A 5167-nucleotide genomic window follows, 5' to 3' on the forward strand; every position below is an offset into this window, starting at 1 on the left:
TGTCCCCAACACACCTAATGGGTGCACTAGTTCGGCGAAGAGATAGTGAAATACATGTGGTATGAATAAGTATGAGCAGTAGTAACAGCGCCAGAAAAGTGCTTGCTGGCGTGTGGTTGATGGTGGTAATATTGCTGGCAGTAGAGATGCAGTAAAACAGTAAACAAGCAGCGATAGCAGTACTGGAAACAAGGCCTAGGGATTATACTTTCACTAGTGGACACTCTCAACATTTATCACATAACAGAATAAATAGATAGATGCTAGACTCTACACTCTCTTGTTGGATGATGAACACCACTAACTGTGTAGGATTACACGAACCCTCAATGCCGGAGTTAACAAGCTCCACAATATTCGATGTTCATATTTAAATAACCTTAGAGTGCACGATAGACCAACGCAATTATACCAAGTACTAACATAGCATGCACACTGTCACCAACAGACTATGAAAGGAGGCATAGATCACATCAAAACCATCATAGTAATAGTTAACTTCATAATCCACAAGAGATCACAATCATAAACTACGCCAAGTACTACATGATGCACACACTGTCACCATTACACCGTGCAGGAGGAATAAACTACTTTAATAACATCACTAGAGTAGCACACAGATATATTGTGATACACAACATATTGCAATCATAAAGAGATATAAATAAGCACTTCACTATGCCATTCATAACAGTGAATAAGTATTCTGTGAAATATAGCCTAAGAGACCCACACGGTGCACACACTGTCACCTTTACACACGTGGGACAAGGAGTCTCCGGAGATCACATAAGTAAAATCCACTTGACTAGCATAATGACATCTAGATTACAAGCATCATCATATGAATCTCAATCATGTAAGGCAGCTCATGAGATTATTGTATTGAAGTACATAGGAGAGAGATCAACCACATAGCTACCGGTACAGCCCCGAGCCTCGATGGAGAACTACTCCCTCCTCATGGGAGACAGCAGCGTTGATGAAGATGGCGGTGGTGTCGATGGAGAAGCCTTCCGGGGGCACTTCCCCGTCCCGGCGGCGTGCCGGAACAGAGACTTCTGTCCCCCAGATCTTGGCTTCGCGATGGCGGCGGCTCTGGAAGGTTTCTCGTACCGTGGCTTTTCCGTATCGAGGTTTTAGGTCGAGGGGGCTTAAATAGGCGAAGAGGCGGCATCGGAGGGTCAACGAGGCGACGTCACCACAGGGGGGCGTGGGCCACCCCTGGGTCGCGCCGGCCTACCTCCTGGGCCCCCTGTGGGTCCACTCTGGCGACTCTCGGGTGTTCTGGATGCTTCCGGGGATTCTAAGATGCTGGGCGTTGATTTCGTCCGATTCCGAGAATATTTCCTTACTAGGATTTCTGAAACCAAAAACAGCAGAAAACGACAAGCGGCCCTTCGGCATCTCGTCAATAGGTTAGTTCCGGAAAACGCATAAATATGACATAAAGTATGCATAAAACATGTAGATATCATCAATAATGTGGCATGGAACATAAGAAATTATCGATACGTCGGAGACGTATCAGCAGGCCCCTGGGCCGCGCCGGCCTATGGTGGCGGCGCCTCGGGCAGCCCCAGTTGCCCCCCTCTGGACTACTTAAGGGCTTCGACCTAAAAACGCACGGGGGGTTAGACGAAATCGCCAGAAGACATCCAGAACACCACCGCCATCGCCAAACTCCGTCTCGGGACCAGAAACTCCGTTCTGGCACTCCGCCGGGACGAGGAATTGGAGGAGATCATCGCCATCATCACCACCGACGCCTCTCCATCGACCAGCCATGTTTCCCCCATCCATGTGTGAGTAATTTCCCCGTTGTAGGCTGAAGGGGATGGTAGGGATTGGATGAGATTGGTCATGTAATAACATAAGATTGTTAGGGCATAGTGCCTAGTATCCGTAATTGGTACTTTTATGATATTGCTGCAACTTGTTATGCTTAATGCTTGTCACTAGGGCCCGAGTGCCATGATCTCAGATCTGAACATGTTATCAATTCATGATGATATTCATTGCTTTATGATCTTACCTGCAAGTTGTATACACATATTGCTGTCCGGAACCCGAGGCCCCAAAGTGACAGAAATTGGGACAACCGGAGGGGAAGGCGGTGATATGAGGATCACATGTGTTCACGGAGTGTTAATGCTTTGCTCCGGTGCTCTATTAAAAGGAGTACCTTAATTTCCAGTAGATTCCCTAGAGGCCTGGCTGCCACCGGCTGGTAGGACAAAAGATGTTGTGCAAGTTTCTCATTGCGAGCACGTACGACTAAATATGGAACACATGCCTATGGATTGTTTAGTACTTGGATACTGTTTTATTACTATCTGCAAATGCCCTACTGATACGTCTCCGACGTATCGATAATTTCTTATGTTCCATGCCACATTATTGATGATATCTACATGTTTTATGCACACTTTATGTCATTATTATGCGTTTTCCGGAACTAACCTATTGACGAGATGCCGAAGGGCTAGTTGCTGTTTTATGCTGTTTTTGGTTTCCGAAATTCTAGTAAGGAAATATTCTCGGAATCGGACGAAATCAACGCCCAACATCTTAGAATCCCTGGAAGCATCCAGAACACCCGAGAGTCGCCAGAGTGGACCCACAGGGGGCCCAGGAGGTAGGCCGGCGCGGCCCAGGCCCTGGCCGCGCCACCCTATCATCTCACCGCCTCTTCGACCCTCTGAAGCCGCCTCTTCGCCTATTTAAGCCCCCTCAACCTAAAACCTCGATACGAAAAAGCCACGGTACGAGAAACCTTCCAGAGCCGCCACCATCGCGAAGCCAAGATCTGGGGGACAGGACTCTCTGTTCCGGCACGCCGCCGGGATGGGGAAGTGCCCCCGGAAGGCTCCTCCATCGACATCACCGCCATCTCCATCAACGCTGCTGTCTCCCATGAGGAGGGAGTAGTTCTCCATCGAGGCTCGGGGCTGTACCGGTAGCTATGTGGTTCATCTCTCTCCTATGTACTTCAATACAATAATCTCATGAGCTGCCTTACATGATTGAGATTCATATGATGATGCTTGTAATCTAGATGTCATTATGCTAGTCAAGTGGATTTTACTTATGTGATCTCCGAAGACTCCTTGTCCCACGTGTGTAAAGGTGACAGTGTGTGCACCGTGTGGGTCTCTTAGGCTATATTTCACAGAATACTTATTCACTGTTATGAATGGCATAGTGAAGTGCTTATTTATATCTCTTTATGATTGCAATGTGTTTTGTATCACAATTTATCTGTGTGCTACTCTAGTGATGTTATTAAAGTAGTTTATTCCTCCTGCACGGTGTAATGGTGACAGTGTGTGCATCGTGTTAGTACTTGGCGTAGGCTATGATTGTGATCTCTTGTAGATTATGAAGTTAACTATTGCTATGATAGTATTGATGTGATCTATTCCTCCTTTTGTAGTGTGAAGGTGACAGTGTGCATGCTATGTTAGTACTTGGTTTGGTTGTGTTGATCTGTCATGCACTCTAAGGTTATTTAAATATTGTTGCGGTCAGAAACCCACCGGCGAGCAGCAACGGGCAACACAGGAGAGCCGGGAGCAACTTAGGGCTGCGGCTGGCCCTGGTCCCTCCGAGCGATGGCCCGCAAAGACTCTGGCACGCACGTCCGATGCTGGTGCAAGGGCGTGCCACCTGACCTATACCTGGTCAGGAAGGTGATGGAGATGCCTCGCTTAGTTTCCTGCATGGCATACACGTAAACATTAAATACGAGCCTCGATCGGCTCTCAGGTTGTCCTGTGAATCGGCTCAAAGAGCCGATCCACCCATGATTTGCACGAGGTGTACGAATATATGGTGGTCCTGCTTGATCAAGATAAAGCTAAAACGATCTACGACGATTTAGGATTTTCACCGCATAATCGGAACGTCCTACTCGTGATTGGGCCTCGCGGCCGCGCACGGTGATCGTAAGCCGATCCTAGACAGGGCCTAAAACCAACACGAGGTTGATCCCCGGAACATCCTGTCTAGGGCTAGCAAACTACACCCTACGCGCCGCTGGATCCTCCAACCCTTTGTAAGGCCTAACTATGCAGATATTAAACTAATCCTTGAAGAACAAGGAGCAACCATAACGGATCGGATCTACTAAATAATGATCAAGCGGGGTGCCGCCCCTACACCTAAGATAGGTGTAAGGGCGGCTAGATGTCTAAGGGTTGCACTACGACAGCATATGATACGAAGAACAATGCTAACCCTAACACATCTAAGATAACTACGTTGCTCGCCATCAAAAAGGCTTCAGTACGAGCAACGCATGAACGACGAATAAACTGGTACTGCCTAGATCGCAAGATGCGATCTAGGCAGCATGATGCTTACCCGGAAGAAACCCTCGAGACAAGGGAGTTGGCGATGCGCCTAGATTGGTTTGTGGTGAACGTGATTGTTGTTTATTCCATAAACCCTAGATACATATTTATAGTCCGTAGACTTTCTAACGTGGGAATAATCCCAACCGTGCACGAGACAAACTCTAACTAATCGACACGTATCCTACTATATTACAGATACACGGGCAAACTAGCCCAAACTTTGCATAACAGGCCGATTCACGTATTTCTTCCATGTATATTCTTCAAGTCCATATTGATCGCGGCCCACCTCTGACTCGGTCAAATTCTGGTGATAACACATGCCCCCCTGGTTTTGGAATTGATAATTCCAAAATCACTCTGCTTTTTCTTCGTCGGGTCATGTCGTGGCAGAGCAGAACCGTCGCAGTATCCTTCATCATGATGCCTTGTCTTCTCAACTTCTCCGCAAAATTTGATAGCTTTAGCACCACTTCCTCGGAAACTGCAATGGCATTAAATCTCCACTAGGCTCCTCCTTATTTAACTGTGCCGATTGATTAGCTCTCTTCATCCCCTTCCTCTGTTCTAGCTATCGGCACCGAAAAAACCCTCTTTCCCTGTAGCAATGTCTTCCTCTTCCTCCGTCTCCTCCGGCCTCTCCCTCCAGTCTTCCTCCTCGAGCGAGCCGGAGTGGAACTTTGATCATGTGCCAGACGGCCCACCCGAAGCACTCGTCGGGTCAGATGGCGACCTGCCTCTGACCGATGGGGAAGATGACCTCAAGTTCCTCATCGAAGGGGAGCTGATAAGCGAAAGCGAAGACG

Source organism: Lolium perenne, chromosome 4, assembly GCF_019359855.2.
Source record: "Lolium perenne isolate Kyuss_39 chromosome 4, Kyuss_2.0, whole genome shotgun sequence".
Lineage (NCBI taxonomy): Eukaryota > Viridiplantae > Streptophyta > Magnoliopsida > Poales > Poaceae > Lolium > Lolium perenne.